The 24,268-nt window shown below is 39.5% G+C and overlaps 1 long non-coding RNA gene across 1 annotated transcript in view; it reads left to right on the top strand.

Annotated features, from left to right (window-relative positions):
• The window catches only part of LOC129058021 (uncharacterized), a 116,052-nt gene that overhangs the window by 36,533 nt on the left and 55,251 nt on the right, over positions 1 to 24,268 (top strand). Inside the window, exon 4 of the long non-coding RNA XR_010136049.1 lies at positions 4,529 to 4,624. This is a non-coding gene — a long non-coding RNA (uncharacterized LOC129058021). The remainder of the gene's footprint in view (positions 1 to 4,528; positions 4,625 to 24,268) is intronic.

Raw genomic sequence — 24,268 nt, 5'->3', positions numbered from 1 at the left:
CATTCCACCTTGGTTCTAGATGGTTTATTTATTTATTTATTTATTTATTTATTTATTTTTGAGACAGAGTCTTGCTCTGTCGCCCAGGCTAGAGTGCAGTGGTGAGATCTTGACTCACTGCAACGTCTACCTCCCAGGTTCAAGTGATTCTCCTGCCTCAACCTCCCAAATAGCTGGGACTACAGGTGTGCACCACCATGCCCAGCTAATTTTTGTATTTTTAATAGAGATGAGGTTTCACCATGTTAGTCAGGCTGGTCTTAAACTCCCGACCTCGTGATCTGCCTGCCTCAGCCTCCCTAAGTGCTGGGATTACAGGCATGAGCCACTGCCCCCAGCCTGCTTTCTTTATTGTTATCCTCTTAGCAGCAGGGGCTTGTGACCTGTTGTTTACTGTCTCCTGTCTTATCAGTGGGGTCATGTGGCCTGTTGTCTTGGAGACTACGACTGCCAGGTCTGTGGGCTGCCAGGCTCAGTCCAGGGTGGATAGACCAGGTACGAGGGTCTGCTCTGAGCATCTCACCTGCCCGAACTTATGGCATCTTCCTACCCGTCCCTGCTTTATGTCATCCTGTCTGAACTTGCCTCTTCCATCCTGTTGACTTGTGGTATGTGCCATTCCACTACAGATCCAGCCAAAGTCACACTCTTGTTCCCCTCAACCTCTTGCCCCACAACTCATAAGACACAGTCATTCCTTTAAACTGGGCTACAGTCTGGTTGGAAACCCCCATGAGCAGAACTTAAAACAAGGAGGGCAGGGGAGATGGCAAAGGAAGACTGTTTGGCCCTGACTTCTTATTCACAAAGGGACTCATAGATTTTTAGCCTGATCTTTCATTGCGGCATTACATACAACCACAAAGATAATGACAGGATTAAAAGACAAACATGTTCATCATAGAAATTTACATTTTTGTCTTTCATATGTGTACTATGATTTCATATCTTTCATGATTTGTAGCTGATGACTAGCATACTTACTATTATTATAATTTGTATCAAAAGCCTATTGTTAATTGTAAACAATATATAATCATCGTAGGTCTATTTTGCTACTTCATCATTTTTTAATACGCTAGGGCCTCAGAAAAAAAAAAAAAGAGGCGGCCCAAATTTCTCTTGTTTTCGGAGTGGCTCTATAATAATATGACAATACATGATGGGCACTATTGCTACTCAGAATTTGAAGTTAGCATGGACTGGCATAACAGAAGATAACATAAAGAGATGAACTTTAGTCTTTCCCTCTTCTACTGTTATTATGCCTTATCAGAGGTTTTCACCTTTTTAGCCTCTTACACAAAAAGAATGTAGTATTTTCTTACCACTGACATCTTACTTAAGCCTCAAGGGAACTGGCACCTCTGCTTCATTTGTTATTTACTCTCGGCTCACTAACACATCATGCCCATACTCTGTTAGCTGGAAGAGTCTGAGGAGTTGCAGGAAGGAGTCTCTAGGGGTAACTTTTCTCTATCCTCTTTCCTACCCACCTTTCCACCCCCACGACAACCAGAATCAAGTCTTTCTAAAAGAACTCAAAGAATTCCCCACAATGAACTTGGCTTTCAGACCCTCTCTTCTGCTTTTCTTTCCATACCTAACCAGTCCTGTTCAGAAAAGTGATCTGATTATTCTAATCAGAGACTTTTTAGAAAAGAAAATTCTAAAGACACTGGGCATTTGATCTGCATATTTACATTGTATGAAAGCAATTTATAAGTACCTTTTTAAAACTTTGCTTAACTGTGAGAAATTCAAAGGGAAAAAGTTACAAAGAGTAATACAGCAGACGTCTTATTTGGCTATTTTGAATTACACATTTTAAATATTTTGTCTTGGGACCTGGCATGGTACCTCAAGCCTCTAATCCCAGCACTTTGGGAGGCTGAGGTGGGAGGATTGCTTGAATGCAGGAGTATAAGACTGCAGTGAGCTACGATTGCACCACTGTACTCCAGCCTGGGTAATAAAGCGAGACTCTGTCTCTATAAATCAATCAATCAATCAATCAATATGTTGTGTCATTGGCTCTTAATCTTTTATTTATTTAAGAAATAACACACTACATATATAGATCAGTGTTCTTAAACCCTATCCCCAGGATTACTCCCTCCCCACTTGCCACACCCTTCTCTTCTTGTGTGTTTGAAGTGTTGTCTGTTTTCTTCCAGTCTATTCTGGAAGAGAATTACATTAATATCCATGTAGTTTTACATATATCTAAATATAGATATGTGTACCTATACTTATGTACACATACATGCTATGTCTGCATTTTAATGCTATGCATATGTAAAAGATAAAAATACATGTAATATTTTCTTTTTTTTCTTTCTTTTTTTTCTTTTTTTTTCTTTTTGAGATGGAGTCTTGCTCTGTAGCCAGGCTGGAGTGCAGTGGCATGATCTCGGCTCACTACAACATCCGCCTCTCAGGTTCAAGCAATTCTCCTGCCTCAGCCCCTCAAGTAGCTGGGATTACAGGTGCCTGCCACCATGCCTGGCTAATTTTTGTATTTTTAGTAGAGACAGGGTTTTGCCATGTTGGCCAGGCTGGTCTCGAACTCCTGACCTGAAGTGATCCAACTGCCTTGGCCTCAAAGTGCTGGGATTACAGGTGTGAGCCACCGCGCCCGGTCTTATTTTCTTTTATATATGGTTAATATACATAAACAGCATCATCTTTAATGTATCAATCTCTATCTTGCCTTTCTTCTTCAGCATTGCTTTTGGTGTCTATTCATATTAATATTTATAAAGTTAAAGATCTTTTAAACTACCACTGAGTATTAAATTGCATGAATATAATACATTTTATCCCTTCATTCCCTCATTGATGGGCTTAAGGTTTTTCCATTTATTTACTGTTAACAGTGCTTCCATGAATATCCTTGATGTTTCTCGTTTTTGTAATATCTGTGTTTTTATAGAGAGTGTACTGAGACATAGAATTAAAGGATTACAGGATATGTATATTTTCAAGTTTACTACATGCTACCATGTCATTTTCCAAAGCGTCATACCAGTTTCTGCTCCAGTTTCTATTGTCCTTTTAAAATTAATCTGTAGGACTTCTATATACATGACATGAATATTAATCCTTTGCTAATAATTATTGTGCTAAAAATACTTTTCCCAGTCGTTTGCTTTTCTTTCAACTTTTTTCATAGTGTCTTTAACTATGTGGATGTTTTAATTTTAACATCGTCCAACTTATCATAAATTTTTCCTTTTGATTGATGGTTTTTGTTTTATTTAAGAAATATGTAACTGTTACATTTCTTATTCAAAAATTGCCTTGACTATTCATGTACTTTGACTCTTCTTTATGAATTCTGGAATTTGCTTGTCAAAATTTCTGAAAAATTATTTTGTAATTTTTATTGGAGCTTATTGAATTTATTGATTAAATTGAGAAGATTTTTTAATAATAATATGTCCTTTCATTTTTATTTATTCAAGTCTTAATATGTCCTTTAAAAAAGTTTATAATTTTCCTATAAAAATCCAACTTTTGAAAAATTAATTTCTTGGCATTTTATACTTTGTGCTGCTCTTGGGAATGATTTGGCGTAAAGAAATTGGTATAAAAATACTATCGATTTATTTAAAATTTATTTTTTATGTTTTAAGTTTTGAGACAGGGTCTTGCTCTCTCACCCAGGCTGGAGTACAGTGGCAAAATTATGGCTCACAGCAGCCTCAACCTCCTGGGCTTAAAGGATCCTCTCACTTCAGCCTCCCAATTAGCTGGGACCTCCGGTACTCAGCAACATGACTGGCTAATTAAAAATTCTTTTTTTTGGTGTTTTTTGTTTTTTAGAGATGGGGTCTTACTGTGTTGCCCAGGTTGGTCTTGAAGTCCTGGGCTCAAGTGATTCTCCCACTTTGGCTTCCCAAAGTGCTAGGATTATAGGCATGAGTCACCGCATCTGGCCTCAATGAGAAAATTTTGCTGAATTATCTTATTCATTAAAATAGTTTTTACACTTCTTGTCCTGAATCTTGATAAGATTATCATATCATTTGCACATAATGACAACTTTGTCTCTTTCAGAAATGAACAATGTGGTTAACTTTTAAATTTCCAAACCACAATAAATTGAATAATGCTTAGTCTAACTGATACATTCTCTAATATTTTTTACTGCTTATTTTCTACATTGACTAGGACTCCTAGGACAGTATTGAAAAGTTATGGTCTCCTGACTCTAATGGAAATACTTTAAAAGTTTTATCATTAAATCTCTTTGCTGAAGGATTTTTTAAAAATATTCTTCTCTTATTAGGTTAAGGGATTTTCTTATTTTCCTAATCTGTTAGAAAAATTTCTTTTCATGAGTAAGTGTGTGATATGGTTTGGCTATGTCCACCCAAATCTTATCTTAAATTGTAGCTTCCATAATCCCCACATGTCATGGGAGGGACCTGGTGGGAAGTAATTAAATCATGGGGACAGGTTTTTCCCCAGCTGTTCTTGTGATAGTGAATTAAGTCTCACAAGATCTGATGGTTTTATACAGGGAACATGCTCTTTTGCCTGCAGCCATGGAAGACATGCCTTTGCTCCACCTTTACCTTCTGCCACGATTATGAGGCCTCCCCAGCCACGTGAAATGGTGAGTCCATTAAACCTGTTTCCTTATAAATTACCTAGACTCTGGTATGTATTTATTAGCAATGCGAGAACAGACTAATACGGTAAATTGGTACCAGTAGAGTTGGGTACTGCTGTAAAGATACCTGAAAATGTGGAAGTGACTTTGGAACTGGGTTACAGGCAGAGGTTGGAACAATTTGGAGGGCTCAGAAGAAGATAGGAAAATGTGGGAAAGTTTATAACTTCTTAGGTACTTGGAGGGCTCAGAAGACAGGAAGATGTGGGAAAGTTTGGATCTTCCTAGAGGCTTGTTGAATGGCTTTGACCAAAGTACTGATAGTGATACAAACAATAAAGTCCAGGCTAAGGTGGTCTCAGATGGAGATGAGGAACTTGTTGGGAATTGGAATAAAGGTCACTCTTGCTATAGAAAGAGACTGGCGGCATTTTGCCCCTGCCCTAGAGATCTGTGGAACTTTGAACTTGAGAGAGATGATTTCGGGTACCTGGCAGAAGAAATTTCTAAGCAGCAAAGCATTCAAGAGGAAGCAGAGCATAAAAGGTTGAAAAATTTGCAGGCTGATGATGCAGTAGAAAAGAAAAACCCATTTTCTGGGGAGAAATTCAAGCCTGCGGCAGAAATTTGCATAAGTAGCGAGGAGCCAAATGCTAATCGCCAAGACAATGGGGAAAACATCTCCAGCACATGTCAAAGATCTTTATAGCAGCCCCTCTCATCACAGGCCCAGAAGTTTAGGAGGGAAAAATGGTTCCTTGGGCCAGGTCCAGGGCCCCCCCTGCTGTGTGCAGCCTTGGTACTTGGTGCCCTGAATCTCAGCCACTCCAGCTCTGGCTAAAAAGGGCCAAGGTACAGCTCGGGCCATGGGTTCAGAGGATGTAAGCCCCAGGTCTTGGTAGCTTCCACATGGTGTTGAGCCTGCAAGTATACAGAATTCAAGAATTGAGGTTTGGGAATCTCTGCCTTGATTTCAGAAAATGTATGGAAATGCCTGGATGTCCAGGCAGAGGTGTGCTGCAGGAGTGGAGCTCTCATGGAGAACCTCTGCTAGGGCAGTGTAGAAGGGAAATGTGGAGTCAGAGCCCCCACACAGAGTCCCCACTGGAGCACTGCCTAGTGGAGCTGTGAGAAGAGGGCCACCATCCTCCAGACCCCAAAATGGTAGATCCACCAACAGCTTGCACCATGTGCCTGGAAAAGCTGCATACACTCAACACCAGCCCCTGAAAGCAGCTGGGAAGGGGTCTGTGGCAAAGCCACAGGGGCAGAGATGCCCAAGGCCATTGGAGCCCACCTCTTGCATCAGTGTGACCTGGATGTGAGATATGGAGTCAAAGGAGATGAGATCATTTTGGAACTTTAAAGTTTAATGACTGCCCTACTGGGTTTTGGACTTGCATGGGGCCTGTGGCCCCTTTGCTTTGGCCAGTTTATCCCATTTGGAGCAGGTGTATTTGCCCAGTGCCTAAACCCCCCATTGTATCTAGGAAGTAATTAACTTGCTTTTGATTTTACAGGCTCATAGGTAGAAGGGACTTGCCTTGTCTTAGATGAGACTTTGAACTTGGACTTTTCAGTTAATGCTGAAATGAGTTAAGACTTTGGGGTACTGTTGTGAAGGCATGATTGGGTTTGAAATGTAAGCATATGAGATTTGGGGGGGTCAGGGGTGAAGTGATATGTTTTGGCTGTGTCTCCACCCAAATCTCATCTTTAAAAGTAGCTCCCATAATCCCCATGTGCTGTGGCAGGGACCCAGCAAGAGGTAATTTAATCACAGAGACAGGTTTTTCCTGAGCTGTTCTCATGACAGTAAATGAGTCTCATGAGATCTGATGGTTTTATAAAGGGCAGTTCCCCTGCACATGCTCTCTTGCCTGCTACCATGTAAGATGTGCCTTTGCTCCTACTTTGCTTTCTGCCAGGATTATAAGGCCTCCCTAGCCATGTGGAACTGTGAGTACATTAACCCTCTTTTGCTTTATAAATTACCAGTCTCTGGAATGTCTTTATTAGGAGCGTGAGAACAGACTAATACAGTGTGCTTTATAGAATTTTTTTTCTGTAGCCATTGAAATAATCATTTGAAAAATGGACTAATTTCATGAACAATATTGATAGTACATAGATTTCTGCTGCTGATCATTATTTTATTTCTGGAATATATACTACTTTATCAATAACACATGTTAGATTCAATTTGCTTATGATTTATTTAGAAAGTTTGCATCTGTCTTATTTGTTTGTTTATTACAGAATTAAAAGCAGTGCCTAAGTGTGTTCCATTTAAATATTTGCCTTTAATTTTCTACTTTGACTTATTAAGGATCTGAGAAAATAAATAAAATATCATTTCTTCAAGGAGAACTTCTCCAAACTCCAGCCTGAATTAGATCCCTTTTTAACCTTCTCATAGCACCCTGTATTATAATTATACACTTTTCTGGAAAGTTATTTATTGACTGAGTTATCAACTAGGCTTTAAGTTTCATAACAACAGGGGATTCCATCTGTTTAATTCACTGCTATAATCTTAGTGCCTAACCTGTGCACAGTATGAGGAAATTTCAAATTGAAGTTTCTAGGAGAATTGAATTAAAAGTAGATCCGGGCAATGGCCAAATAGGAACAGCTTCAATCTGCAGCTCCCAGCAATATCAACACAGAAGGCGGGTGATTTTGCCATTTCCAACTGAGGTATCCAGCTCATCTCACTGGGACTGATTAGACAGTGGGTGCAGCCCATGGAGGGTGAGTAGAAGCAGGGTGGGGCATCACCTCACACAGGAAGTGCAAGGGGTCGGGGAACTCCCTCCCCTAGCCAAGGGAAGCTGTGAGGGACTGTGCTGTGAGGAACAGTGCATTCCAGCTCAGATACTACGCTTTTCCCACAGTCTTCACAGCCCGTAGACCAGGAGATTCCCTTAGGTGCCTACACCACCAGAGCCCTGGGTTTGAACCACAAAACTGGGTGGCCATTTAGGCAGACACTGAGCTAGCTGCAGGAGTTTTTTTTCAAACCCCAGTGGCACCTGAAGCACCAGTGAGACAGAACCATTCATTCCACTGGAAAGGGGGCTGAAGCCAGGGAGCCAGGTGTTCTAGTTCTACAGATCCCACCCCCATGAAGCCCAGCAACTAAGATCCACTGGCTTGAAATTCTCGCTGCCAGCACAGCAGTCTGAAGTCAACCTGGGATGCTTGAGCTTGGTTGGGGAAGGGGCGTCTGCCGTTACTGAGGCTTGAGAAGGTGGTTTCCCCCGCTACAGTGTAAACAAAGCCACCGGGAAGTTTGAACTGGGCACAGCCCACAGCAGCTCAGCAAAGCTCTAGATTTCTCCTCTCTCTAGATTCCTCTCTAGATTCCTCCTCTCTGGGCAGGGCATCTCTGAAAGAAAGGCAGCAGCCCCAGTCAGGGGCTTATAAATAAAACCCCCATCTCCCTGGGACAGAGCACCTGGGGGGAAGGGGTGGCTGTGGGCACAGCTTCAGCAGACTTAAATGTTCCTGCCTACCAGCTCTGAAGAGAGCAGTGGATCTCCCAGCACAATGCTCAAGCTCTCCTAAGGGACAGACTGCCTCCTCAAGTGGGTCCCTGACCCCCGTGTATCCTGACTGGGAGACACCTCCCAGCAGGGGTCAACAGACAGCTCATTCAGGAGAGCTCTGGCTGGCATCTGGTAGGTGCCCTTCTGGGACAAAGCTTCCAGAGGAAGGAACCAGCAGCAATCTTTGCTGCTCTGCAACCTCCACTGGTGATACCCAGGCAAACGTTTATGGAGTGGACCTCCAGCAAACACCAGCAGACCTGCAGCAGAGGGGCCTGACAGAAGGAAAACTAACAAACAGAAAAGAATAGCATCAACATCAACAAAAAGGACATCCACACAAAAACCCCATCTGCAGGTCACTAATGTCAAAGACCAAAGGCAGAAAATTCCAAAAACCAAAATGCCTTTTCTCCTCCAAAGAATCACAACTCCTTGCCAGCAAGGGAACAAAACAAAACTGAGAATGAGTTTGATAAATTAACAGAAGTAAGCTTCAGAAGGTGGGTAATAACAAACTCCTCTGAGCTAAAGGAGCATGTTCTAACCCAAAGCAAGCAAGCTAAGAACGATGAAAAAAGGTTAGAAGAACTGCTAACTAGAATAACCAGTTTAGAGAAGAACATAAATGACCTGATGGAGCTGAAAAACACAGCATGAGAACTTCGTGAAGCATACATAAGTATCAATAGCCAAATCGACCAAGTGGAAGAAAGGATATCAGAGTTTGAAGACCAAATTAATGAACTAAAGCATGAAGACAAGATTAGAGAAAAAAGAATGAAAAGGAATGGACAAAGCCTCCAAGAAATATGGTACTATGTGAAAAGACCAAACCTACATTTGATTAGTGTACCTGAAAGTGACAGGGAGAATGGAACCAAGTTGGAAAACACTCTTCAGGATATTATCCAGGAGAACATCCCCAACCTAGCAAGAACGGCCAACATTCAAATTCAGGAAATGCAGAGAACACCACAAAGATACTCCTCAAGAAGAGCAACCCCAAGACACATAATCATCAGATTCACCAAGGTTGAAATGAAGGAAAAACTGTTAAGGGCAGCCAGAGAGAAAGGTTGGGTTACCCACAAAGGGAAGCCCATCAGACTAACAGTGGATCTCTCTGCAGATACCCTACAAGCGAGAAGAGAGTGGGGGCCAATATTCAACATTCTTAAAGAAAAGAATTTCCAACCCAGAATTTCACATCCAGCCAAACTAAGCTTCAAAAGTGAAGGAGAAATAAAATCCTTTACAGACAAGCAAATGCTGAGAGATTTTGTCACCACCAGGCTTGCCTTACAAGAGCTCCTGAAGGAAGCACTAAACATGGAAAGGAAAAACCGGTACCAGCCACTGCAAAAACATACCAAATTGTAAAGACCATCGACACTATGAAGAAACTGCATCGAATAATGGACAAAATAACCAGCTAGCATCATAATGACAGGATCAAATTCACACATAATAAAATTAACCTTAAATGTAAATGGGCTAAATGCCCCAATTAAAAGACAGACTGGGCCGGGCGCGGTGGCTCACGCCTGTAATCCCAGCACTTTGGGAGGCCTAGGTGGGCAGATCACGAGGTCAGGAGATCAAGACCATCCTGGCTAACACAGTGAAACCCCGTCTCTACTAACAATACAAAAAATTAGCCGAGCGTAGTGGCAGGCGCCTGTAGTCCCAGCTACTCGGGAGGCTGAGGCAGGAGAATGGCATGAACCCGGGAGGTGGAGCTTGCAGTGAGCCGAGATTGCGCCACTGCACTCCAGCCTGGGTGACAGAGCAAGACTCTGTCTCAAAAAAAAAAAAAAAAAAAAAAGAGAGACTGACAACTTGGATAAAGAGTCAAGACCCATTGGTGTGCTGTATTCAGAAAACGCATCTCTGTGCAAAGACATACATAGGCTCAGAATAAAGGGATGGAGGAATATTTACCAAGCAAATGGAAAGCAAAAAAAAAAGCAGGGGTTACAATCCCAGTATCTGATAAAACAGACCTTAAACCAACAAAGGTCAAAAAAGACAATGAAGGGCATTACATAATGGTAAAGGGATCAATTCAACAAGAAGAGCCAACTATCCTAAATATATATGCACCCAATACAGGAGCACCCAGATTCATGAAGCAAGTTCTTAGAGACCTATCATACGATAATAGTGGGCGACTTTAACACCCCACTGTCAATATTAGACACATCAAAGAGACAGAAAATTAACAAGGGTATTCAGGACATGAACTTAGCTCTGGACCAAGCGGGCCTAATAGACATCTACAGAACTCTCCACCCCAAATTAACAGAATATATATTCTCAGCACCACATCGCACTTATTCTAAAATTGACCACATACTTGGAAGTAATTTAAAATAATTTTTAAAATAATTACTTTTAATATAATTTTAAAATTATTAAAAAATAATTTAAAAGAACTAGAGAAGCAAGAGCAAACAAATTTAAAAGCCAGCAGAAGACAAGAAATAACTAAGATCAGAGCAGAACTGAAGGAGATAGAGACATGAAAAACCCTGCAAAAAATAAATGAATCCAGGAGCTGGTTTTTTGAAACGATTAACAAAATAGATAGACTGCAAGCCAGACTAATAAAGAAGAAAAGAAAGAAGAATAAAATAGGCACAATAAAAACTGATAAAGGGGATATCACCACTGATCCCACAGAAATACAAACTACCATCAGAGAATACTACAAACACCTCTATGCAAAATAAAACTAGAAAATCTGGAAGAAATGGATAAATTCCTGGACACATACACCCTCGCAAGACTAAACCAGGAAGAAGTCAAATCCCTGAATAGACCAATAACAAGTTCTGAAATTGAGGCAGAAATCAATAGCCTACCAACCAAAAAAAGCCCAGGACCAGATAGATTCACAGCCAAATTCCACCAGAGGTACAAAGAGGAGCTGGTACCATTGCTTCTGAAACTATTCCAAACACAGAATCCTCCCTAACTCACTTTATGAAGCCAGCATCATCTTGATACCAATACTTGGCAGAGACACAACAAAAGAAAATTTCAAGCCAATATCCTTGATGAACATTGATGCGAAAATCCTCAATAAAATACTGGCAAACCGAATCCAGCAGCACATCAAAAAGCTTATCCACCACGATCAAGTCAGCCTTATCCTTGGGGTGCAAGGCTGGTTTAACATACGCAAATCAATAAACGTAATCCATCACATAAACAGAATCAATGACAAAAACCACATGATTATCTCAATAGATGCAGAAAAGGCCTTCAATAAAATTCAACACCCCTTCATGATAAGAACTCTCAATAAACTAGGTATGGATGGAACGTATCTCAAAATAATAAGAGCTATTTATGACAAACCCACAGCCAATATCATACTGAATGGGCAAAAGCTGGAAGCACTCCCTTTGAAAACCAGCATAAGACAAAGATGCCCTCTCTCACCACTCGTATTCAACATAGTATTGGAAGTTCTGGCTAGGGAAATCAGGCAAGAGAAAGAAATAAAGAGTATTCAAATAGGAATAGAGGAAATCAAATTGTCTGTTTGCAGATGACATGATTGTATATTTAGCAAACCCCATCGTCTCAGCCCAAAATCTCCTTAAACTCATAAGCACCTTCAGCAAAGTCTCAGGATACAAAATCAATGTGCAAAAATCACAAGCATTCCTATACACCAATAATAGACAGAAAGCCAAATCATGAGTGAACTCCCATTCACAATTGCTACAAAGAGAATAAAATACCTAGGAATCCAACTTACAAGGGATGTGAAGGACCTCTTCAAGGAGAACTACAAACCACTGCTCAAGGAAATAAGAGAGGACACAAACAAATGGAAAAACATTCCATGCTCATGGATAGGAAGGATCAATATCGTGAAAATGGACACACTGCCCAAAGTAATTTATAGATTCAATGCTATCCTCATCAAGCTACCATTTACTTTCTTCACAGAATTAGAAAAAAACTACATTAAATTTCATATGGAACCAAAAAAGAGCCCATATAGCCAAGATAATCCTAAGCAAAAAGTACAATGCTGGAGACATCATGCTACCTGACTTCAAACTATACTACAAGGCTACAGTAACCAAAACAGCATGGTACTGGTACCAAAACAGATATATAGACCAATGGAACAGAACAGAGGCCTCAGAAATAACACCACACATCTACAACCATCTGGTCTTTGACAAACCTAACAAAAACAAGCAATGGGGAAAGGATTCTCTATTTAATAAATGGTGTGGGGAAAACTAGCTAGTCATATGCAGAACACTAAAACTGGACCCCTTCCTTATACCTTACACAAAAATTAACTGAAGATGGATTAAAGACTTAAACATAAAACTTAAAACCATAAATACCCTAGAAGAAAACCTAGGCAATACCTTCAGTACATAGGCATGGCCAAAGACTTCATGACTAAAACACCAAAAACAATGGCAACAAAAGCTAAAAGTAACAAATGGGATCTAATTAAACTAAAGAGCTTCTGCACAGCAAAAGACACTATCATCATAGTGAACAGGCAACCTACAGAATGGGAGAAAATGTTTGCAATCTATCCATCTGACAAAGGGCTGATATTCAGAATCTACAAGGAACTTAAATTTACAAGAAAAAAACAACCCTATCAGAAAGTGGGCAAAGTATATGAACAGACACTTTTCAAAAGAAGACATTTATGCGGCCAACAAACATGAAAAAAAGCTCATCATCACTGGTCATTAGAGAACTGAAAATCAAAACCACAATGAGATACCATCTCACACCACTTAGAATGGCGATCATTAAAATGTCAGGAAACAGGCCGGGCATGGTGGCTCATGCCTGTAAACCTAGCACATTGGGAGGCTGAGGTGGGTGGATTGCCTGAGGTCATGAGCTCGAGACCAGCCTGGGCAACACGGTGAAACCCTGTCTCTACTAAATTACAAAAAATTATCTGGGCGTGGCAGCATGCGCTTGTAGTCCCAGCTACTTGAGAGGCTGAGGCAGGAGAATCACTTGAACCTGGGAGGCAGAAGTTGCAGTGAGCCAAGATTGTGCCACTGCACTCCAGCCTGGGTGACAGAGCAAGACTCTGTCTCCAAAAAAAAAAAAAGTCAGGCAACAACAGATGCTGGAGAGGATATGGAGAAATAGGAACGCTTTTACACTGTTGTTGGGAGTGTAAATTAGTTCAACCATTGTGGAAGACAGTATGGTGATTCCTCAAGGATCTAGAACCAGAAATACCATTTGACCCAGCAATCCCATTACTGGGTATATAGCCAGAGGATTATAAATCATTCTACTATCAAGACACATGCACACATATGTTTATTGTAGCACTATTTACAATAGCAAAGACTTGGAACAACCCAAATGCCCATCAGTGATAGACTGTATAAAGAAAACGTGGCACATATACACCATGGAATACTATGCAGCCATAAAAAAGGATGATTTCATATCCTTTGCAGGGCTACAGATGAAGCTGCAAACCATCATTCTCAGCAAACTAACACAGGAACAGGAAACCAAACACTGCATGTTCTCACTCATAAGTGGGAGTTGAACAATGAGAACACATGGACACAGGGAGGGGAACATCACACACTGGGGCCTGTTGGGGGGTGGGGGGTAGAGGAAGGATAGCATTAGGAGAAATACCTAATATAGATGATAGGTTGTTGGGTGCAGCAAACCGCCATGGCACGTGTATACCTATGTAACAAATCTGCATGTTTTGCACATGTATCCCAGAACTTAAAGTATAATTTAAAAAAAATTAGCCAAGTGTGGTGGTTCACGCTGGTGGTCCCAGCTATTCAGGAGGCTAAGGTAGGAGGATCACTTGAATTCAAGTGGTTGAGGTTACAGTGAGCCATGTTTGCACCACTGCACTCCAGCCTGGGTGACAGAGTGAGATCTTATCTCAAAAGTAAATTAAATAAATAAATTGAATTAAAATAAAAAAATATAAACTTCATTTGTCAACATAAGTTCGTCAAGTTTAATCCATTATTAACTGAAGAAAAATGGGTGCCTTTTTAAGATTTGATAATAAAATGAAGTCCAAAGGAGCCAAATCAGGACTATAAGGTGGATGCCTAATGATTTCCCATTGAAGCTATGGTAAAATTGTGTTTGTTTAATGAGAGGAGTAAGCAGGAGCATTATTGTAGTGGGCAAGGACTCTACAGTGAAACTTTCCAGGCATTTTTCTGCTAAAGTATGGCTAACTTTCTCAAAACACTCTCATAATTAGCAGATGTTATTGTTCATTGGCACTTTAGAAAGTCAACAAGCAAATGCCTTGAACATTCAAAAAACTTTTGCCATGACCTTTAATGTTAACTGGTCCACTTTTGTTTTGACTGAACCACTTCTACCTCTTGGTAGCCATTGCTCTGATTGTGCTTTTTCTTCAGGATTATACTGGTAAAGCCGTGTTCCATCCCCTGTTACAATTCTTCAAATAAATGCTTCAAGATCTTGATCCCACTTGTTTAAAATTTCCGTTGAAAGCTCTACTCTCATCTACAGCTAATCTGGATGCAATGATTTTGGCATTCGTCAAGTGGAAAGTTGGCTCAACTTTAATTTTTCAGTCAGAATTGTGTAAGCTGAACAAGTCGAGATGTCTATAATGTTGGCTTTTGTTTCTGCTTTTAATTGTTGGCTCTCTTCACCTAGGTTATGGACAAGATCTTTTCTTTGTAAATTGATGTGGATGGTCTGCCATTGTGCACTTTATCTTCAACATCATCTCATCCCGTCTTAAAATTATTCATTTGTAATCTGCTGATTTATTTGGAACATTGTTCCCATAAGCTTTTTGTAAAGCATCAATAATTTAATTATTCTTCCACCCAAGCTTTACCATAAATTTGATGTTTGTTCTTGATGTTTGTTCTTCACGTTTAGCGGAATTCATGTTTCTCTGATAAGGGCTCTTTTAAAAGTGATATCTTAACCTTCTTAGTGCCTAAAACTAGATTCTCCTTAGCCATGCTATAGCAAGTTAGTATGAGTTTATTTTGTTGCAAAAAAAAATTAAAATCCATGTATTATTTTTTTCATAATATTCATTTTCCATGAACTATTTGTAGACCCCCTCATATATAATATAAAGCTTTAAAAGTATTTGTGGAACACATAAATAAATAGCAATTTGAAATCTGGTAATGTGCCAGGGTCTTTCTCTCTTTAAAACTTTCCTAATGCTCCTATAACAACCCAACGTCCCTTACTTACTCCATTGCTTTTCTCAAAATATCTTTACCTGCTTGAACTGACATGCCAAAGGGTATGTATGTTTGAAGTCCTTAAGACTGGATAAATTCCACGTGATTCTCCTCCTGATCCACTGCCCTAGCACATCATAAAAAAGTGGGGCATTTTCTAAAATTAGAAACCAAGTGTTACTCAAATAAATGTATCATCAAGAAAGTATTTTCTTATAGTTTTCATCCAAAAGAAAATGAATAGTCACTGGCTTAAACAAGTCCTCTAAACCAAAGCACAATGCAGCAACAGTTTGTTACCTGAGAGCTGCCAAATGCCAGATTTTCAAGACCAAAGATAAGACATGCTAAAGGTCAGTTCTGGGTGGGGAACTCCAGTTCCCTGGGGATTTCCATAATCAAATATAGGAAGGTAGTTTTTCACATCCCAGCTCTTTGGAAGTGCCAAGAAACTCTATGAACAGGAGTGAATACTTCCTGTTTTTCTGATTCTCCTTTCCCACCAAAGGTTCCTTTCAACACAGTTGCTGAAGCTTAGGCGAGTTCCAGTGTTTAACAGGATACTAAAGGTAATCTCATTATTTGCCATCAATTACATCTTTAAAAAAAAGGTTCCAAGGAACTGTCAAGACATATTTTTCTGATTTCTTAAAAATATATATCTCATAATGAAGAAAAGGAACAGTTACATTTTGCCTATAGTGACATTTTAAAATTGATTAATTTTACTTTACTGTATTTATATTCAAAAATAATTTAAGGTACTTGCAAATTTGTTTGCACCAATTATTAGGCTACCAACAGTGGTTAAATCTATAAAATGCACTGATAATATAGTATCATATTCAAAGTTTGTCAATTTTACAATTTAGAATTTATAATCAAGTGCTCAGTAAGTTTCCATTCAAAGGGTAATTTTTAATGAATAAATTAACTTTGTTCATAGGCAAAAATAGAATTTGAACTGAGCACAGTGGCTCATGCCTGTAAACGCAGCTATTCAGGAGGGTGAGACAGGAGGATCCCTTGAACCCATGAGTTTGAGGCTGTAGTAAGCCATGATCACAACACTACACTCCAGCCTGCGGGACAGAGTGAGACTGTCTCTTAAAAAAAAAGAGAATTTGTTTATTAAAAAATTCATCCTTCGAATCACAACTTATAGAGGACTTACAATGTGTTGAAAACTATTCTAGGTGCTGGGCATATGAGTACATAAAGAGAATATATTCCCTGCCGTCATGGACTTGAGAGACTAAGAAGGAAAGGGATAGTTTTGTACTGTGTTATCTTAGCTAAGATGAAACCATATTTCTCAGAACTTTCTTTCATGTATAATTTTGGTTTCGTGATGATCACAAGGTACATCAGTCTGAGATTTGGAAGGTAAAGGGAAGGGAAGCAACAGCACTGAAAGTCAGTACTGGGTACCAGGGGCTGCTGCAGCTCATACACATTGTCACTGAGCTGCTGGCTCACCTCGTTGGTAATGGGGCAGCTGGCCAGCATCCCCTCCAGTTTCTGCCTGATCTCCTCCTTCAGCTTCTCTTAGTCCCACTCCTTGCCTCTGGTGGTGAGCAGATATATGTGCATTTCCATGGTGAAGGCCACCTGATTCTTTTGCAGATTTTCCCCATCAAGGTTGCTGATAGTGAGAGATAGGCGTGGGTTTCAGTCTCCTCCTGGGTTCCTGCTTGCCCTTGGTCTCCCCAACTTCATGCCTAAATTTCCTCCTGACTGCCAGTTCTGCTGACCCATGGAGACCTCAGGCTCACCACCAGAGGCAAGGCAACAGCCTTCCATAGATTTCTTCACCAGCACACACAGTGGCATAAGGTTTAATCTCTATATTCCCTATAATCTCTGGATATACATCAAGAGAGTAGGGTGGTTCTACCTCTCTGATCAAATCTGATACAAGGAGATAGACATTGATCAAAGAATCATACAGTGTACTATACAATTACCAATTTTGTTAAGGGATTTGAAGAAAGAGTATAAGCTGGAATGAGACAATATAGATAGAGTGCTTTAATTTAGATTTGGAAAGAGCGTGTCAGGGAAGACCACTTTGAAGGAATAATATTTTAGCTGAGTTTGAGTAGATATTAGCTAAGTCATGAGTTATACAAGAGGAATGGTGTGTGCAAGAGCTCTGAGGTCTGCCCCTTTGGGGGAAGTAAAAGAGTATCACAGTAGCTAGGGTAAGGAGAAGAGGCAGCATGTATTAAAGAAAGCCCAGGCCATTGGGTTCCTATAGTTCAAGGTCTTGAGGCTTCAATCAAGGGGGATTTGACAGGATTTGACAGTAACAGATTTCTGTTTTTCAAACATTACTCTGCCTGCTATATAGAGAAAATAATCACATATATTTGAAAATTAAGACCATTGAGAATTAAGCGTTTTCTATAATGAAAAAGAAAATTCATTGAGAATTAATGAATTGTCTATAAAATTCAGCATTTCTCTGCCTCTTGAAATAAAAATTACATACATGTCAAAAACTCACAACATGCAGGAAAATAAAGACCTAGCCCCAGAGTACTCAAAGTCTGATCGCCAAATGTGTGAAGGATGGTGGCTTAGTTGTTACTCTTGATGAATCATATTGTCATATCATAGATGCCTTTTTCCCTTCACACTTTTGGCAAAGTCTGAGATTTTGAAAAAAGGGAGGCAAACTACAATTTAAGGACTCTGACTACAACAATGAATTGAAAAGAGAAGGTTATTGGAACCCATGTTAAAAAATAAAAAACATGGGAGTCTCATTCTGAGACCTCTTTTCAAATATCACTGGATCTATCTCTTTCCATCAGATCTTGAGTTAGCCACATGCTGATTATTGTGCCTGCAAAAAAATAAATCTCATTCTCACAATGTAGGTGCTTTTCATCACCTCTATTGCACTTCAGATTTTTCTTATATATTTTTATTCCTCCTCAGAAAGGGGGTTTGGAGCCATAATTCATCAGTATCAAGTTTGAAAACTATATTACAAATTGATTCTTTGCTAGTTTAAGTGGCCAAAAACTGAGTCATATAAGGAAAAATTAACAAGGGTGGTGATGATAATGATGATGATAATAATAATGATGGAATCTGGAATTGCTAAGAGAAGGCTGGCTTAAGAACAAGTTTTACAAGTGCAAAGGCTTAAAGAAAACACAATTATGGGTTTAGATTGTTTGGTTTTCCCAAGGGAAGAAAACTGATAATAAAGAAGTCTGATAAGGACTGAAAAATAAAGAGATAAGAAGCAGGAGGTTATTACAGTGGGACAAATGAGTAAAAGGGGTGTGGCAGTGGGAACAAAAAGGAGAGAAAATGCAAGAGTCTTTTAAGAAGTACAGGTGAAACTTGGGACGAGGTGGCCCTCTAGACAGCCGGGAAGAATTTCTCCCACTGAGAGAGATCAGAATATTGAGCCGAATGACATACTCCAAATAAATCTTCAGAGACAATGTACTAAGAGTGGAGAGAGAAATGATGCAGACACCAGGGTTGAAGCTGGAGGAAGCTGGGAATTCTGCATGGGGTTGCTGAGCACCAGGACTTGTTCCTGACCCTGAACGGCTCCCAAAGAAGGGGGAAGTGAAATAAATGTGGAGCACCCCACTGACACCACAGACCTCTAGGATCCTAGCTACAGGAAATCCCATGACCCCAGTGGACATTTGAGTTGGCAGGGGGCACTGCCTGGAGAGTAAGCAGAGACTGAGCTTGAATCTACACAAAGCCCAGGTGGTTTGGTGCAGGGACAGCTGCAGCAGAACATGGCCATAGATGCCCATCCCCCAAGGTTCTCCAAACTCCTCTAGGTGGCCTTGGTCTTTATCATGTGCTAGACCTGAAGAGAGCAGGGCTGTCTTTCCTGTGGGAATGGGCTGAGTCTGATCTGCCTGCCCCTCTGTCTGCTGGACCCTCCTAGAGCGCCTGCCAGGCTGTGCTAGCTCACAGCATAGATTCAGTCATCGTGCTGAGCACTGTTGCCAGCAGCCCCTGCTGCCCTACCAGAGCACTTTTGCTGACAACCCCCTGCCAGAGCATGTTCACTCATGACCCCCACCCTGCCCCACTGGAGTGCATTTGACTGCAGTCCCCAACAGAGCACTGTTGCCAGCAGTCTGGGAGTACCTTGGCCGACTCCAGCACAGCTAGTGCTTTACCTCAAGGGGCCAAAAGACAAAGCCATAGGCTCAATTCCAGCCCCCTTGTGTTAAAAAGTACACAGACCAGGAATGCAAAGCTGAGATTTGGGTCTCTAAAGGCATCCGGAAATGAAGCCTTTTCACTATACCTGACTTGCCCCACATTCAAACACTCAAGGACAATAAAGATCACAAAAATAGAAGGCACCATCCAAAGGATAACAACTTCAAAGGATAAAGGAACATCAGCCCTCACAGAGGAGAAAGAACTAGTGTGAGAACTCCAGAAACTCTATAAGCCAGAGTTTCCTTTTCCCTCCAAATGATCACAGTAGCTTCCCAGCAATGGTTCTTAAGCAGATTAAAATGTCAGACATAGAATTCAGAATCTGGATGGCAAGGGAGCCTAATGAGATACAAGAGAAGGTTGAAACCCAATCCAAGGAAAACAGTAAATGATCCAAGAGTTGAAAGACAATATAGCCATTTTAAGAAAGAACCAAATTGAACTTCTGGATGTGAAAACTTCACTATAGGAATTTTGTAATACAACTGGAAGCATTAACAAGAGAATATACCAAGCAGACAAAGGAATCTCAGAGTTTAAAGACTGCTCCTTTGAAGCAACTTAGGCAGACAAAAATAAAGAAAAATACTTTTTAAAAATGAACAAAACCTCCACGAAATATGGGATTATGCAGAGACCAAACCTATGACTCATTGGCATTCCTGAAAAAGAAGACCAAGCCACTTGGTAAACATATTTGAGGATATAGTCCACAAAATTTTCAACAATCTTGCTAGAGAAGTCAACATGAAAATTAAAGAAATTCAGAGAACTCCTGTGAGATACTATACAGGATGACCATCCCCAAGACACATAGTCATCAGATTCTCCAAGGTTAACATGAAAGAAAAAAAAGTCTTAAAGGCAGTTAGAGAGAAGACGCAGGTCACTTAAGGGAACTCTGTCAGGCTAACAGTGAAGCTTTCAGCAGAAACCTTACAATCCAGAAGAGATTGGGGGCCTATTTTCAGCATTTTTAAAGAAAAGAAATCCCAATCAAGAATTGCTTATCCCACCAAACTAACCTTTATAGGAGAAGAAGTAAAATCCTTTTCAGACAAGCAAATGCTATGGGAATTCATTATCACTAGACCTGTCTTAGAAGAGGTCCTAAAGGGAATGTTAAACATGGAAACGAAAGAATGATACCTGCTACTGTGAAAACACACCTAAGAACATAGCCCACTGTTACTGTAAAACAATTATACAATCAAGTCTACATAACAACCAGCTAACAACACAATGACAGGATCAAATCCTCACATATAAATATTGGCCTTGAATGTAAATGGGCTACATGCCCTACTTAAAAAGCACAGAGTGGCAAGATGGAGAAGGAAGCAAGATCTAACTGTCTGCTGTCTTCAGGAGACCCATCTCTCAAGTAACAACACCCATAGGCTCAAAGTAAAGCAATGGAGAAAGATCTATCAGGCAAATGGATAACCAAAAGGAGCAGGAGTTGCCATTCTTATATCAGATAAAACAGACTTTAAACCAACAATGGTCAAAAAAGGACCCAAAAAAAGGCATTACATAATTATAAAATGTTCAACAAGAAGGCTTAACTAGCCTAAATATATATATGCATCTAACATTGGAACACCCAGATTCATAAAACAAGGTCATAGAGATCTACTAAGAGATTTAGATAACTGCACAAGAATAGTGGGAGACTTCAATACCCCATTGATAGTGTTATATCATTGAGGCAAAAATCTAACAAAGATACCCTGCACTTAAACTTGACACTTGACCAACTGGACATAATAAACATCTACAGAACACTCCATCCAACAATAGAATAAAGATTTTTCTTATCTGCATATGGCACATACTCTAAGATTGACCACATGCTCAGCCATAAACTACATCTCAATAAATTTTAAAAAACTGAACTCATACCAACCACTTTCTGGAAACATAGTTGAATAAAAATAGAAATCAATACCAAGAAGATCTCTCAAAACCACACAATTACATGGAAGTTAAACAACCTGCTTCTCAATGACTTTTGGGTAAGGAACAAATTAAGGCAGAAATAAAAAAATTCTTTAAAACTAATGAAAATGGAGATACAACATGGTGGAATTTTTGTGACATGGCTAAAGCAATGTTAATTGGAAAATTTATAGCACTAAGCACCTACATCAAGAATTTAGAATGATCTAAAATTAACAATGTAACATTACACCTAGAGGAACTAGAAAAACAAGAGAAAAACAACCCCAAAGCTAGCAGAAGAAAAGAAATGATCAAAATCAGGGCTGAAATGAATGAAATAACATACAAAAGAAATCAGTGATGACACAAAATAGAGAATCATTCCATGCTGATGGATAGGAAAAATCAATATTGTTAAAATGGACATACTGCTCAAAGAAATTTACAGATTTAATGCTATTCCTAACAAGCTACCAATGTCATTTTTTATAGATTTAGAAAAAACTATTCTAAAATTCATGTAAAACCAAAAAAGAGCCTAAATCACCAAAGCAATTCTAAGCAAAGAAAAGCCAAGAGGCATCATACTACCTGACTTAGAACTATACAGTAATCAAAACAGCAGTATACTGGTACAAAAACAGACACATAGACCAATGGAACAGAATAGAGAACCTGGAAATAAAGTCACACACCTATAACCACCTGATCTTCGACAAAGTTGACAATAACAAGCACTGGGGAAATGATTCCCTATTCAATAAACGCTGCTGGGATAACTGGCTAGTCATATGCAGAAGATTGAAGCTGGACCCCTTCTTTTTATCATATATAAAAATTAACTCAAGATGGATTAAAGATTCAAATGTAAGAACTTTTAAACTATAAAAGCCCTAGAAGAAAACTTAAGAAATACCATCTGGACATAGGTCCTGGCAAAGATTTCATGATGAAGATTGTAACAAAAGCAATTGTAACAAAAACAGAAATTGACAAGGAGGGCCTAATTAAACTAAATAACTTTGGCACAGCAAAAGAAACTCTCAACAGAGTAAACAGACAACGTACAGAATGGGAGAAAATAGCCACAAACTATGCATATGACAAAGGTCTAATATCCAGAATCTACAAGGAACTTAAACAATTCAACAAGCAAAAAGCAAATAATCCAATTTTAAAATGGGCAAACGACATGAACAGTCACTTCTCAAAAGACATACATGGAGCTAAATACATATGAAAAAAATATTACCACTAATCATTAGAAAAAATGGAAATCAAAACCATAATGAGATACCATCTCAGATGAGTCAGGATGGCTATGACTAAAAACTCAGAAAACAACAGATTTTGGCAAGCTTGTGGAGAAAAGGAACATTTACACACTGTTCATGGGAAAGTCAATTTGTTCAGGTACTGTGGAAAGCAGTATGGAGATTCCTCAAAGAACTTAGAACTACCATTTGACCCAGCAATTCCAATACTGGTATATACCCAAAGGAATATAAGTTGTTCTACTAAAAAGACACATGCACCCATATATTCATTGCAGCACTATTCACAATAGCAAAGACATGGAATCAACCTAGATTCCAATCAACAGTGGACTGGATAAAGAATATGTGATACACATATACAATGGAATACTATGCAACTATAAAAACAAAATCATGTCCTTTGCAGCAACGTGGATGCAGCTGGAGGCCATTATCCTAAGTAAACTAACACATAAAGGAAAAACCAAATACTACATGTTCTCACTTATAAACAGAAGGTGCACAATGAATACATATGGACACAAAGATGAGAACAATAGACACTGGGGACTACTTGTGGTGGAAGAGTAGGAGAAGGGCATGGATTGAAAAACTGCCTCTCGGCTACTATGCTCACTACTTGGGTGACAGAATTATTCATACACCAAATCTCATTGACACGCAATCTGCATGTAACAAACCTGCACATGTAACCCCTAAACCTAAAATAAAAGTTGAGAGCAAAAAAAAAAAGAAGTAAAGGCAATATGACTTGGAGTCTGACAGAACATGAGCAGTATAGGAGGAATATGTCTCGGGGACGACGTTAAGAGTGAAACTGAGGAGAACGGAAGAGATGTTTTTTATTTCAAAACAATTTCAAATGTAATGTTACTAATAAAGAAGGTGCTAACTCCAAGTGTTTTCTGGAGGTCAACAGATGAATGGAGACTCCTTTAAAAATATAGCTAATTTCTATTTTTTTAGGCATTCAGATGCAGTCAAACTAATTCAGCCTAGAGATTACTGAAACCTCAGATACCTGAGAAGGAGAAGGCTGTATTTTTCAGAGTAGAACAACACAAGGACATAGTCCCTTAAGGCAGGATAGGAGTGGCTTTTAATTGGCTTTGACTTTTAATTTTTTTGTTATGTTTGTGGCCCTGGTTTAATTAATGCAACTCAGAATGGAGTTGTCTTGATAATAGCATCACTGGTACTTTGAATCTTTGTATTCACTTGAGCACACATGCAATTATATCTAAGACAAATGGTAGTATACGAATATGATCATGCACTTGGGTATTCTCTCTGTTCAGAGTATTCCTTTGGTATAAACTATAACTTGGTTTCCCCTGAAAGCACATTTTCTGGTGGAGGAAGGGAGTGAGAGAAGGATGGTATTTACTGCCAGCCTCTACCTACTTCCTC

This window comes from Pongo abelii, chromosome 11 (assembly GCF_028885655.2).
Source record: "Pongo abelii isolate AG06213 chromosome 11, NHGRI_mPonAbe1-v2.0_pri, whole genome shotgun sequence".
NCBI classification, from domain to species: Eukaryota; Metazoa; Chordata; class Mammalia; order Primates; family Hominidae; genus Pongo; species Pongo abelii.
Note: the sequence above shows the minus strand (reverse complement) of the source record. Positions and strands in the feature narration are given on the sequence as shown.